We start from the raw sequence: 15,643 nt of genomic DNA on the forward strand, positions 1-15,643 counted from the left end.
ACCTGGTTCTTATGCTTGTGAGAAAAGTGCTTTAAGCACTGAGCAATCTCCTCAGCCCTAACAAAGAGTCTTAATGGTAAGTTGTGGTTTTGTGGTTTGTATTAGGATTCTGTAACTGTTCTAGATCCTTCGTTTAGGTGCAGTTCTCTGGATCTGCCTGCATTTCAGCAAGTGTCTAATCTAAGAGCTCTGGAAGGCTCTCCTTACGCATGCTTCCAGTTCGGTTGCATAGCCTGAGGTAATGCTCTGTTAAGATTTAGGTGCAGGATTTGGGATGGGCAGTTAGTAGTGCTCCCTGGACTGTACTAGTCAGTGCAGACTAGTGACTGAGCTAAGGAATGCCTGGATAATGTATAAGAACTATCTCTGGGTATGTCTGAGAGGATGTTTCTAGAAGAGAAAGGCATTTGAGCCAGAAGACTGAGTGAAGATGGCCCTCATGAGGACTGAGGACATAACTGATAGTAAAAGGAGGTACATTGCTAGACCGCTTCCATTTGTCAGGCACCACACAAGACCCTTTGGAAGGACAGGAAGTTAGAGGAAAGCCAGTTTGCTGTTGCTTGAGCTGAGACTTGCACCATCTCCTGCCCTTAGAAACTGGCACTCCCGGCTCTTGGACTTTCTGACTGTGAACTTCCCTTGTCTGAAGCTATGCCCAGCTTTACCCAGCCTCCTTTGCTGGTGGCAGACAGTGGGCCTTGAGATCACCATAACGTCACAAGCCAGTGACTTGAAATAAGTTCCTTTCTCTGTGTTTCTGTTTCTCATCTCTTCTGTTTCTGTGGAGAACTAATACTAATGGATAATAATGTCCCTCAACTAAGCCTGTGAGGATTTTTAAAACACTCCATATTACATCATTAAAAGTTAACATGTGGGACTGGAGAGATGGCTCAGCAGTTAAGAGCACTGGCTGCTCTTGCAGAGGACCTGATTTCAGTTCCCAGCACTCATATGGCAGCTCACAACTGTCCATAACTCCAGTTCCAGGGGATCCAATGTCCTCTTCTGGCTTCTGCAGGCTTTGCATGCACATGGCACACTTACATGCATATATGCAGGCAAAACACTCATACACAAAAAATAAGTGAATATATATTTTTTAAAGTTAGCAGGTTTTCTGGCTTTGTAGAAAGTTTTCTTTCTGTGGCCTAGGTGGCTCACAGCTGTTATCTCAGAACTTGAAGGCTAAGGCAGGAGGATTGCCATGAGTGTGAAGGCATCCTTGGTTATAGACCGAGACTCTTTTTCAAAACAAAACCAATAAAAAAAGAACAAGAAAAAAATCTGTCTCCCAAAAGCAAATAGAAGGGGCAAATTTGAGCGGCATAGCAGTTAAGAGCAGTGTCCTCTTTGCTGGTCCCAGTAATGCTGTCACTGTTGAACGACATCCTGGCTCTCATCAAACCTGATCTTAACTATGCTGGTTGTGCTGACTGTGGCCGTTGATGGTAGGCTGCAAGTTGCACAGTGCTTTATGTGAGAGCAGATGCTTGACAATTTACTGACAGCGTTGAGCTTGGTGTGCATGGCTGTAATCTCAAGTAAAGGCAAGAAAATTACTGTAAGTTTGAGGCCAGACTAATCTATATAGTGCGTTCTAGACCAGTCAGGGATACATAGTAAGACTCTATCTCAATCCCCCCCCAAAACCCCAACCAGCATACACACAACAACAAAAATTTATTGAAAGAGGAGTAATCAGTGTGTAGGTGATTCGATGACATGGCTTTTTACTAGGGAAGATGTCTTTATTTTGGAATCTTTTAAAAAAATTTTTTTTTGGTCTTTTTTGAAACAGGGTCCCTGTAGCCCTAGCTGGCCTGGAACTCACTATGTAGACCAGGCTGTCCTCAGACTCAGAGGGATCTGCCTGTCTCTGCCTCCCAAGTGGTGGGACTAGAGGTGTGCATCATGATGCCTGGCTTATTTTTGATTCTTACTGCGAGGTCTGTAAACCATGACAGTTGTGCTGACAAGTACCACAGAACTTGAAAGGTCTTGTATAGCTGCCGAATGTTCATGTAATTCCTTTTATTCAGGAAATAGCCACACGATTTTGATGAGACTCTTGGAGGCATCAGCCTTCATACCTATTCTCTCCCAGCATCACCCTGAAGATGCTATTTGGGTACCAGAAGATCAGCAAAGACCTTTCTGACACTCCATAAATCTTGCTTGAATAGCTAACTGTGTACCTGCCTACACATAAGAGAGTTTATATATATATATAATTTTTTTTTCTCTGCATGCTCTATACAATCCATAACACATATGATGACATTGAAAATAAAGTGGTTGCAGATCTACTGCCTACACATAAGAGAGTTTATATATATATATATATATAATTTTTTTTTCTCTTTTGACCATAAGCCAGACTTCAGCTTTACTGTCAGTTTCACTGTGGATAAAACGGTAAGTGTAGGCTTATAAATGAATCACTTCCTAGAGCTAGAGTTGTTCCCCTTAGTACAAGATAGGCTGGACTCAGTGGAGGAAAACTTAGAAGCTGCTAGGCTTTAGGTTATAGAAATTTCGGTCTCTACCATTACACACTTTAAGTAGAAGTGTTCTGGTTGTGATTCCAACAAATCTATAAGGAATTCATAAAATAATACAGCAAGAGTCATATCTGTGATTATTCCCGCAGCATTGGATTATATCAAAAGAAATGGTCTGATTCTCTATTCACTCAAGGTTGAATAGGGTGATTAAAAATTTTTTTAGCTGAGTATGGCACGTGCCTTTAATCCCAGCACTTGGGAAGCAGAACAGGTGGATCTCTGCTAGACTGAGGCCAGCCTGGTCTACATTATGAGTTCCAGACCAACTGGGGCTGCAGGGAGACCCTGTCTCAAAAAGACCAAACAACAGCAACAACAATAACACCCCCCCCAAAACATAATGGAATTTTTTCTTTAGCTTGCTTCAATCACTAATATCTTAGCCTAAATACTTCTCTGTGGAAATGATGAGAGGGTTGTTTATAATTTTAAGTCACATAAGAACAGTAGCAGGATTAATTAGCATGGTTGATATGTCAGATTGCTGCTGAAATTATCTTTGTTTGAATTGTTTTCCTTTTCTTTTTTCCCCTTCCTTCTGGTGCATGAGAAATTGTTAAAGGGTGAGAGCAGTTGGCTCTGGTTGTGCCTTGAATTCAGTTAAGCTTGTCACAAACGATGTCATAGCCAGAGTTTAATGCACTCCTCCCCTTCCAGGAAAATATTTGCCAAACACAACACAGTTTGCCGGTGGGAAAAGTGTGGAGCCATCCCCCTGAGCCCAGACTTCTCCCCCTAACTACAAACTGGGCGCTGAAGCCAACACACTGATAAGCCAGCATACCTGAGTGCCATCTCCCCCTGTTCAAAAACCACGGGAGCTGAGGCAGCCTTCACTGGGTCTCTGACACAGAGGTTCCTGCCCTGAGCCTATTTGGAGCTGTCAGTTAATAATCTGTAACAACACTTTGGGGGAGAGGGGTGCCTGGATGGACAACTACAGATGTCATAAAAGTATGCTGCTTAAAGAGCAGAACCCAGATGTTTGACCTCTGACTGTAGAGACTCTTTCATCTCCGTCTCTTTTGATAATTAGCACATTGACCCCTGTACAGACTAGAGGCAAAAAAATTTTTTTTTTGAAAAATGCACAGGAAGAAGCAGGATTAAGACAAACATTTATATAAGCAGGAAAAATGGCCCAGGAAAGACGGGAAATTGGGTGACACTCTGTTTACCCACTGTAATGTTAAAATAGTTTGCAAGTGAAACAAAGCAGGGCCCCTCAAATAAATCACTGAGAAAGTGTAAGGACAGACCAACAGCCAAGAGTACGTCATGAGTTATCCATGTGATATGATTCTTTCTTAAAACACCAGACGGATGGTTTTCCTTTGAAGGCCATTCTCCTTCCTCCTCTCACTAGTTATTTCTATCATGGAATCATATGGAGCTATGGGCCGCCACAAATGGAGACTGGAGGGGGATGAAAGTGATTAGGAGAGGGGAAAATATCATCAGGATATTTGGGTGTTGGGTTCTAGTCAACACCCAAACCTTCGTTTAAACCTGAAGCAGTTGAACAAACATTGACTATCTGAAAACCACAACTGCATAGCCATTTCATCAGGGCAAAACTCTTACTTTCCCAGGTTCATGTGAAATGTGATGTTTGCTCTTCTGAGGTTAGCATGTCCAGGGCTGGTCTCCATCCAAAAATGGAAGCACAGACTACCAGAACCTTTTTATACATAAGTGGTTTTGGGGTTGTGCCAGGTGGTTTATCTATGTGGAAAGATAAGCTCTTTTGTAAGTAGGTCTCAAAAACTGGCTGATCTGCCTGCCTGCCTGCCTGCTTGGCAGAAGCTCGGAGACCCAACCTGGTGTGTCTGATGAATGTTGCTCATGTGTGAAGTGCATCCCCCGTACCAGGGTCCTGGGAACATGTGTGATTGACTTAGGTGGGCTCGGTGCTCATGGGTTTATTTGGAATAGAATTTCTCCAAGTGGATGGAAGGGAGGCAGAGAAGCTAGCAGCTTCTTATTTTCAAGAAGCTTGTCATTGGGACTGGGGAGCTGGCTGAGTGGTTAAAAGCATTGGACTGCTCTTGCAGAGGACCTGGGTTTGGTTCCCAGCACCACCATGGGGTGCCTCACAATCTCCTGTACTTCCAGCTCCATGAGATCTGATGCCCTCTTCTTGCCTCTGAAGGTGGCTACATACATATAGTACACATAAACTCTTACAGATAGTCATATGTACATACATGTAAAAAATGAACTGTACAAAAGCATGTCACCTAGCTGAGAAGCCAAAGTTCAAACAATTGTGTGAATTAGGGAAATACAAAATGTAGAGATGAATGTATCAAGTGACAGATCACTTTAAATAAGTAAATGGTCTGTATTCAGGACAGTGTGAAATCAGATGTGATTATCAGGAAGGTTTTCTCATTAAAGGATAGTTAATACTGATTGTCAATTTGACAGGATCTAGAATCAACAAAAAGATGGATTCTGGGCACCTCTGTGAGAGTTTCTAGATTAGGTGACTGATTCTAAATGTGGATGGTGCCATCCACAGGTTGGGGTCCTGGGATGCATAAAAAGGAGAAGGTAAGCTGACCACCAGCTTTCTTCACTCTCTGCTTCCTGACTGCGGATGCAATGGGACCAGCTGCCCATGTTCTCACCACCAGGACTTCCCCACCATGAGGGACTGTTTCCGCCTGAACTGTGAGCCACAATCATCTCTTCCATATGCTGTTTTTTGTCTGGTGTTTGGTCACAGCAAGGACTAAAGGAACTAATACATTTACCATCTCTCATCCAGACAGAGCTTCAGTCCAACAGAGATTTCATGCACCTCATCTCTGGTTTGACTCTCATGTTGTTACTCCCAAGCAAAGCAGGAAACTGAGGCTCAGGAAGCAGAAATCCTGCCTAACTTTCACATGGGTGATAAAGAGGCCTCACCTCCAGTTTTCCTCTTGAGGTCTTGGACCAGTCCTGTTGCTCTCTGGCTTCCTTGCCAAATGCATGGGCAATATAGTTAATCATCGTTATTCAAGAATTTGGGAATACTTCAAGAATTATATGGGAAGTCACATACTAGCTAAAATGTATGTGCTACACCAAAATCAATGCCCACTGTGCATTTGCAGTCATGGGTGGGCACATGTGTCACTCAACCTAAGTGCACGTTCTCTCCCAGATAGAACAAGGTGACACTCTGACTTGCTTCTGCTCGTACTGTGAAAAAGGGTCCTTTCCACTCTTCTCACTACCACACTTACAGAATTTTTTTGTAGGATTTGTTGGTGATTTTTTTCTGTTTTAAGACATCCAGGAGCGCAGGGCTGAGGTTCTGGCTGTGCTCCTAAGTAGGAGAAGGCTGAGATGTTAGGGAGTGTTGGGGAGAAAACATGTGATAGGCTTTGATCAGGCATGGGCTATGGGGCCATTGGGGCTCAATATCAGTGAACCAACAGTATCAACAAGATGTCTTTAAACAGAAACACAAAACGTGTTGTGACCAGAGGTTCAGAAACATCTAACGCTGTGTTTCACTTAAGATTCACATTTTAGAACTCACTAATTCGTGTTCACAATGATGTTTATAGAACACAATTGCTACAGATAACCAGAATTTACTGTACTTATGCTGAGTGAAAAGAATGGAAGGCACTGCAGGCCAGAGCAACATGGGAAACGGGCAGAGCTGGGAGAAGTCACGGTTAGGAAAAGAAGAGAGCAGACACTGAAATTCAAGTCATTGTGGTAGCAAAGGGTTAGATGCTGGATTTGGGGTGAGTTGGGCGCGTACACTATATCCAGGTGAAGAATTTGGACTTGATCTTGTAAATGGATTAGGAGCAATGATGCCATGTAAACCTTTTTGGAAGGAAAGAAAACAGGCAGGGGAGGGCTGGAAGAGCTGGCATGAAGGACAATTGTCTCTCTGTACCAACCTCAAATGACAGTCCAAGAAAGCAGTTCTTTCAGGCTTTGATGGGTGATATTGAGGGCACAGTGTGAGAAAGGAGCTGTCAGAGGTGGAGGCATCTCAGGAAACTGAAGACTGTGCAGGGAGGAAATTCACAATAATGAGGGAGGGGTTTAGCAAAGGGTCTATTGTAGAATGGGGAGCTAGTGAGATTTTGGGGTCTTTGGATGGTGTAATTGTTGTCTTTTGTGTGAAAACTAGGTTCTGAGAGGACTGGGCAGCCCCAGGAGTAGCCGTGGAAACCATTATAAACAATCCTAAATATGTATTTAGTTTCAGGAGCTGGTTCTTCTGGATCCCCAAGTCATTTAATAGCAGTAGTAGGCTACATTTCTAAGCAAGAAATGTTCTTGGTTAGGCATTTTACTTTTTCTTAGGGTTTATTATTTAACTTCATTGTTTTCTAATCAGATTCAAACCTTATCATCATCATCATCATCATTCTCTCTCTCTCTCTCTCTCTCTCTCTCTCTCTCTCTCTCTCTCATGTATCAGGTGTCTTATACCACTCAATGAATTGTGACAGCACAGTACGTAACTGGGGAAAAAAAAGGGTGTGTGATTGCCTTGGAATACCAGTAGGGCAATATCTGAAAGACTGAGAATAATGAGTTCAGATTTCTGAGGCAGGCTGCCCTGAGGCAATATCTTAATATTTATCTTGTAATATTTCCATTAAAATTGCCTTTCAAAAATAAGTGGAACGAAGCAGCCTGTGAGTCCCTGTGATTTCATTTGTAATAAACCTTGATGTGCAGGCCTTTCTGAGGTTACGGTTTCCGAACTTAGGCATCTCGATAAGTTAACGTGACACTCATGATTTCTCTGTACAGCTGAGGTCTTTCAGTTTTATGCAGCGTGGTCAAGGAATCTCAGGCTACACAAGGCAACGTAGATTTCCCCCCTGGGGATTGGGATTTTTCCCTAGCATGCAGGGTCCTCAAACCTGGCTTTGGTTTCCCCAGGAAAGCTGCTCCTTCTTCCCTTTTAGAATGACTTCCTCACACCCCCCTTGCAGTCTGCTGTGTGCTGTCTTCTGGCTGGCATCAGTGGTGTCTTTATCCATCTCCTCTCTCTCCAGTCAGAGCTGAGGGTCAGAGGCCATAACTTGTATATCTTCTACTGTCCACAGAGTAGGGTTTTGCTTAGAGGAGTTGCTCTCTTGAGCTGCTTGGGAGGGATTCTTCATCTGTCACCGAACGCTGGATGATAAATAACTCAGCCAGCATTATTAGTCACCCTTGACTGCATGTGGGGAAGAATAAATGTTTCTCATTTTCTTCTTTATTAAAATATTTTTCTTCTTTTTTTACAGACTTTACATAATGTCTAATCCTTTCAATAACGGAAAATCATATCAACTGAAATTGCTCCCTTGGATAGAGTTTTTTCAGCCTAGAAAAAGCATCATGGTTTGGGAATAATGACAGTAATTACAAAGACCTAACTATATGAGGGTATGTTCCTTCACTTGGGAGGCAGAGGCAGGCGGATCTCTGTGAGCTCAAGGCCAGCCTGGTTTATGTTCCTTCACTTGGGAGGCAGAGGCAGGCGGATCTCTGTGAGTTCAAGGCCAGCCTGGTCTACATAGTGAGTTCCAGGCCAGCTGTGGCTGCAGGGAGACCCTGTCTCAAAAAGACACCCCCCCCCAAAAAAAAAAGAAAAAAAAAAAGGAATAAACAAGCCCTGAGGAAAGTCTACCAGAATTTGAGGAAAGGGGATTCATTCATTGAGAGGGAAACAAAGAAGGAAAATGGAGGGTCTCTTCATAGACTGATTTTACAGGTCTCTGTTCTGTTAAAGCCATCCACATGTCCTTATATCTACATGAAGACAGCTTTAATTTACTCCCCGAATACACGTGCTATCAACCTGAGGAGTGATGGTATCAAGTTTGCATGGAGGCCTAGGATCAAAGCTTCAAATACACGTCTCATTTCCAGCCCTTGGCTGAATTTGCGTACTTCTCCAGTAATGCAGAAATATCATTAGAAATAGCGTCAACCCTAGCTACCTCTAGTTTTCAAATCTCTGGGACTGAGTTTGAGTTTCTCGCCACCTCCCACTTTCTCCAGCCCACTCAACCTATGTTGAGGCTCAGGGCTAGATAAAGGGATAAATGAATTTCACAGTTATAGAACCAAGATATCTATAGCCAACTTGATTTCTCAACGCTGTGTTTCCTGGTGTAGAAGTCTGGGGACTCTGAAGAAGCTCGGTTGAGCGCCCGTGTTTGTGAGTCTATCCAGGCTGGTAGCCCACTGGCCATCTCTGTTTATTCTGCGCTTCTCGTCCCCTCCCTGCCTTTCTCCTGTCAGCTGCTCTCCATGTTGGAACCACTGGCATTTCTTATCTGACCTTGGCTACAACTGGACCCTCTTTACTCTCTTGCAATACCAAGACATCAGCTTTTGTCTCAGCAGCACCTTAGAAAGGCCAGGCCTGCTCACGTGCTCATCTACCTTCACAGAATGAAGTCGGTGTGCTTCAGTATTGCAGCTCACAGAGTCCTTGAGAAATGGAGGAAACAGCCATGTGTCCCTAACCGCCCATTCATAGCCTAGAAATCAAGCTATGTATTTCATCCCTTCCTTTGACGTGGTGACCTCCCTCTTTGCTCTCCACTTTATCTCTTGGTGTTGTTTTCAAACCCAAACTGGTATTAATTTCTTGCTTCCTAATCACAACCCTTACTTGACAGCTTGTGTATCAGTCACCTGGGGCTGCCATCACAAAATACCAGAGTCCATGTGAAGTAAGCAACAGGCATTCTTTTTCTTATAGTTCTGAGGGCTGGAAAGCCAAGCTCAGGGTGTAGGCAGGGTGGGTGTCTCTCGAGGATGAATTCATTGTCCTCCAGATGGCTGCCTTCTGATGGTGTCCAGGCACAGTCTCCCCAGTGTGTGAGCATGGCTGCCATCTCTTCATGTGTCTACCTTTCCTTTCTTATGAGGATGTCAGTCAGATCGAATCAGGGTCCAGCAAAGCAGCCTTATTCTTACCTGTTTTTTTTTTTTTTTACAAGCTCTGTCTTCAAATGCAGTCATATTCTAAGAGACTATGGGTTAAGGCCTTAGCATATGAATTTTGAGGGGATACAGTTTATCACAAAACTGTATACACCAGTTTTGAGAATACTATACAGAATCCTTTGGCTACTGTGCATCAAATCCTTTTGATACTGTGTATCAAAATCCTTTGGCTGCTGTGTATCAAATCCTTTCGCTACAGTGTACCAATTCCTTTTTGCTGGGAAAGAAACAAAGTTAATGAGAATAAGGTTGGAACAAAAGTTATACTTTAAAATTGTCATGAGTTGGTTGAGATAAAATAGGAAATAATTTGATCACTTGTTTAAAATTAGTTAATTACTGTTTGTGCTGCTGGGAATCAACCCAAGGCTTTGCCCATGCGTCTAGAGAGGAGATCTCCTACTGAGCTACATCTCCAGCTCTGAGAAATGATTTTTTTTTTTGGGTTTTTTTTTTTGGTCTTTTTGAGACAGGGTCACCCTGTAGCCCCAGCTGTCCTGGAACTCACTATGTAGACCAGGCTGGCCTCGAACTCTCAAAGATCCACCTGCTTCCTCCTAAGTGCTGGGATTACAGGCATGTCCAACCATGCCCGGCCAAGAAATGATTTTGAAAGGCTAGATTGAACTGGAAAAAGATGCAGACATCAGTTCTTTTGTGGGGGAGCCCAGTATTTTAGTGTGCTTACATTTTCCATTTCAGCTGTTAAATAAAAAACAAACCTGAGATGTCTAGATCAAAGGGACCTTTGTCTGGGGACTGTGAGACTGGCAAAGGATGGGGCTGCTGTGCCACGTCTAAGAAAGCCTGAAATCCAACTTATCCTTCCTGTGTTAGGTAAAGTGCCTAGGATGTGGACGGGACTCTTCAGAAGTCCCTAATGAAAGGAAGCATAGCAAGGAGAGCCACATTTACCAAGGGAACATCTTCATTATGCATCTTATAACTTGAAAACAGCAATCATTTCATAACTTTCTGCTTCTCCCTAGCCAACTCCCATCCTCCCCCCATTCTGAAGTTGCTCCATTATCCTGGTCTTACCCCTATATTCTTGAAAAATTCATGACAGTTTAAAATGATGTTTGGGGGGAGGATCTATTTGATCCAGTGCAGGTGTTCCAATTGCTACAGTCAGGAAACACAACCTAAACAGAGAAAGTCACTAGTCATTTTTCTCTGCGTTCTGGATGATCTCTCTTTCCTTCTCTTCCCTGACAGGACTTGATTCAATGCAGCAGTGAACCGCCCCCCCCCAACACCGGAAGAGGGGAACTCAGGATAATCTTCTATCATAAATGTTAACCCGAGATCTAAACTAACAGGAGCTGTGCCTTCAGTGTCTGAGGTTAAAACATTGTCACATTATTTACAGTTAAAACAGACAGAGCTTTTAACTATGCCCCAAGTCTTGTGGCTGCAAAATTCCACTCTTTGCTTCCATTTCTGCTGTTTTGTGTTTCTTACTCCCTCCCGAGGACAAGGACAGCAGATGAAGCTTTGTGTTGACATGGAGGACCATTTCTGCCTGATTTCAAACCTAATAGGAAGGAATATTTTTCTCTATTTCTGTTATTTTCTTCTTTTCTTGCTTATTCTCTCTCTCTCTCTCTCTCTCTCTCTCTCTCTCTCTCTCTCTTGTGGTTTTGGCTTTCAAGCTAGATTTTCCAACAGATCCAAGAGGTTCAGATGAGATGTTCTTGCCTGTCAAACAGGATCCTGAAACCTTTTGAGGTTTCTCAAGGACTTGTCTCCATAAGCCGAAAAGTCTGTTCTCTTTCTTTGCTGTTGCCAGAAAAGTAATTAGGCCATTTTTCTAATTATAGTAATCGTCCCCCAATGGCGCACAACTTCAAATCTAAATGCCATGTAAATTGGCCAACAGCATTCTGCCGTGAAGTGCTTTACCAAGACAGCTTGGATGTAGGAGTCTGATTTTGTGTTAAGCGAAATGTGTTCTCTGCTCCAGTTACAACTGGGTTTTCTTTCCAGCATCTCATTCGAGAGGCGCCAAATAGTATGCATAGACTTCTCTTGTCAGGGCCACTTTGTATAGAGTTGCTGTCTGGCAGATGAGTTAAACTCCCTTTGGAAGAAATGTTTATTGTCAGTTAAGCGGAGCAAGATTAGATTGTGCTGCTGTTGTTACATGGCTCTACAGATGCGCGGGCTGAGGGTCTCTGTGTCACACAGCACAGAACCATCATTTTTCTATCCCCTAAAAATAACTTTCTTGTAATTAGTCTCCTCTCTTATGCTAACAAAGGGGAAATTAGGTCCTGCTGTTAAGTTTTGTGGTTCAAAGTATGCCCACAGCAGGTAAATTGCTACTTTTGTCTGTTCCATTTGTCCCCCCATCCCCCACCCCAAATAAATTCTCTAAATAATACAAGCTTTGGAAATTTGAGTTTTCTTTGCTGAATCACCTTCCTGATCTTTCTGGAAGGGGTCTCTGGATTGAAGTACAGACATTATATAGATATGTCTAGAAAATGAAATGAGATTATGACGTTATGATGAATAGGGTGCTTTAAAAATGTTTTTAATTCTTTGAGAGTTTCATGCAACATATTTGGAGCATATTCAAGTCCCACTCCTCTCAGGACCACCCTACCTCCTTACCCACCCTCCAACTGCATGTCCTATTTTCTATTTTAAATAACCCACTGAGTCCAGTCTGTGCTGCCCATGCATGTGAGGCCATCCACAGGAGCATTGTTGACCTACCAGGATCTACACTTTTAAAGAAAACCGACTCTCCCTTCCCCAGAAGTCATCAACTGTCCACACCTCCTCAGTTATGGATGAGGCCTCATGAACTAAATGCTCACTGAATGCTAAAGTGTTGACTGACTTGATCTTGTCTAGATCTTGTGCAGGCAGCCATAGCTGCCATGAGTTCATAAGTACAGCAGTCCTGTCATATCCAGAAGACACTGTTTTACTCTGGTCCTCTCTAACCTCTGGCTTTTATAATTTTTCTGCCCCCCAGTAAGGGTGGTTTTATCACCCCAAATGACAGAGTCACAATGATTGAAAGAGAAGAAAGGAACACAACCGGACAAGAATTTATGGAAACAGAGATGTAATGAGCATATAAGGACATGTCATGGTTACTGTGTAGAACTACCCTAGATGGTTACTTCTTCAGCAAGGTTCCATTAAAGCACCAAGCCTAGGTATTCATGAGCACAGCACAATACACAGAATGGGCATTTCCAAGACCAGACTTTCCTAATCACATTTGAATTACTAAGGGCCCCAGGCCCTGGTGTGCAAAAAAAAATATGACTTGAGATGTTTATGAAAAGTGCAAATCTCCAGGTTATTTTTCCAGAAATGGTATTTTGAAGGACTGAGGCAGGGTCCAGACGCTAGCATTTTTGTTGATTCTTAGATGTTTCTGATGAGATGCTTCTTAGTCAACCTTGCTCTCTTTGGCTCAGGGGGTTATTTTTTTATTTTGAGAATTTTATACGTGAGCATGGTGCTTGCAGTATTTCCACTTCTTCTGGTCCCCTCCAACTCCTTCCAAGTCTACCCGACTCTCTCTCAATTTTCTGCCCACTTCTTTGATTGTTATTGTTACCTAGACATACATTTGTAAACAGTATATATTGGGGAAGATCTTAAGTCTCATTGTATAGTGATGCTAAGGAATATTAGAATGAGTGCCTGCCCCTTCTTAATAGAATAACTGTCACTTGTAGAGAGAGGACCAAAGGGGATATGAATATAAAAATTCTTTTGAAAGTTTGCTTCAACTCTGCTGTCTTCATCCTCCCAGGTAACTACAGGGAAGCTCAGGCATGGAGCACCCTGGGCTGAGTGATGGCCAAGCTGAGAGACCCAGGCCTTAATTCCTGAGGCCTATAACTGTTACTTCATCAGAGAAGGCATTTTAATAGAGTGATTCAACTGAGGATCTTGAGATTTGGGATCGTTCTGAATTATCTGCATGTGCCTCTCTATTAGTGTCCAACTTACTTTCTGTTGCTGTGATAAACACCATGACCAAAAACAACTTGGGGAGGAAAGCATTTATTTAGCTTACAGGGAAAAGCCCATAATTAAGGGAAGTCCAGGAAGGAATTCGAGGCAGGATCATATGCAGAGACCTTGGAGGAATGCTGCTTACTTCTCTGTTCCCTCTGGCTTGCTCACCTCACTTTCTTATGCAGTCAAGACCTGCCTGCCTAGGGATGGCACCACCCACAGTGGGCTGGACCCTGCTATATCAATTAGTAATCAAGAAAATGCCCACAGGCCAGTCTGTTGGAGACAAGCCCTCAATTGAGATTTTTCTCTTCCCAGGTATGCTTAGGTTTCTGCCAAGCTGACAAAACTAATTAGCACAATTAGTTACTCTTTTCATGGCTGTGACAGAATACCTGATAGAAACAGCTATGGGGAGGAAGAATTTATTTTAGCTCACAGCTCCAAGGGACAGAAGGCATTGGGCAGGGCTGCTGTGTGTGGTGGCAGGAGAATGACTTCATGTATGTAACGTACACACGTGACCAGGAAGCAGAGACTCTGGTCAGAACTAGGGTGGTATCTAACCCTCAAGTCCTGCCTCCTGGTTCTGCATCTGCCAGCCAAGCCCCATGTCTAAAAGGTTCTCCGACTTCCCAAAATTGCACCTTCAGCTGGTGACCAGGTTTTTGAGCATGTGAGCCTGGTGGGGGGCAAGGCAGGGAAGGCGTTTCCCATCCAAACCATAGCATGCTCTAATTCCAATCATAAATGTATTTGTAAGAAAGAGACAAGGAGGCTATGTGACCTTGTGGGCAGAGAGTGGAGTGATATGACCATCAGTCAAGGAATGCCAGCAGCTCCTAAAATCTGAGGGAGAAAAAGAATGAATTCTCTCCTGGGACCTAGGGCCCAGGTATACTGTGACTCTGATCAGTGAAACTGATGTCAGGCTCATGGTCTCCTGAATGTGAGAGGATCTCTCTCTCTCTCTCTCTCTCTCTCTCTCTCTCTCTCTCTCTCTCTCTCTCTCTCTCTCTCTGTATATAGGGCATATACATGTAGGCCTACATGTGTGTATGTAGAGGTCAGAGGTTTACTCCAGATGTTTTCTATGACTCGCTACCTTATTTTTTGAGACAAGGTGTCTCCCTGAACCTGAAGCTCTCCAATTCAGCTAGATGGGCTGGCCAGGGAAATCTACTGTCCTGTCTCCACCCCTTTCCCAGGTCTGGGGTTACAGGTACATGCCATCATACCAGACTTTTATGTGGTTTCTTGGAACACTAACTCAGGTCTTTATGCTTACACAGCAAATGCTTTACACACTGAGCTATCTCTCTAGCCTCAGACAGCACATTTCTGTTGTGTGGTGATGTGTCCAGATAGCTCCTAGGAGACTAATTTGCTAGCACTGAATTGTCCCTAAATGTTCTTCTTTCAACTTTTCCTCTGGCTCCTTGCACAATGTTCATCTGAGAAGCACCTCGGAAACATTCCTGTGTTTCTCTTCTACATGGCAGATGTAGAGAATTAGGACACAGAAGAATGGGTCTCCACTTCCCATAAGCCACCCAGTACATTGTGACAGGCACTGTTTTTTGATAGCCTGTTTGCTAGGATGCATTGTTGGCTTCCTATTTTTGCTGTAACAAATCACCACACACGTAATGTCTTAGATCAATACTAATTTATTTTGTTATAGTTCTGCAGGTCAGAAAGCCAAAATTAGTTTCACTGGACTAGAACAGAGAGCTGCACGGGGTTAGTTTCCTTTTGGGTGCTCTGAGGAAAGTCAATTTCCTCATCTTATTTTAGCTTGAAGATTTCAAATGAATTAATTGTGTGTGAGAGAGAGCAAGAGCGGCAGTGAGCGAGAGAGAATATGTGCCATATACCAAGGGGCATGTGTAGACGTCAGAGGACAACTTGGAGGAATCAGTTCTCTATTTTCACCACAGGGGCCCCAGAGCTTGAACTCAGGTTGTCAGGGCTGGTGGCAAACTCCTTTACCCACTATGCCACCCACCAGCCTCCCTTTTCTAGCTCTTAGTAACTGTTTAGATTGAACAGAAATTTATTTGTAAAGGGAAGTTAAGTGGGTTCCATTTTTGAGTTTGTGT

Source organism: Nannospalax galili, unplaced genomic scaffold (assembly GCF_000622305.1).
Source record: "Nannospalax galili isolate Female #2095 unplaced genomic scaffold, S.galili_v1.0 scaffold1086, whole genome shotgun sequence".
Taxonomy (NCBI): Eukaryota; Metazoa; Chordata; class Mammalia; order Rodentia; family Spalacidae; genus Nannospalax; species Nannospalax galili.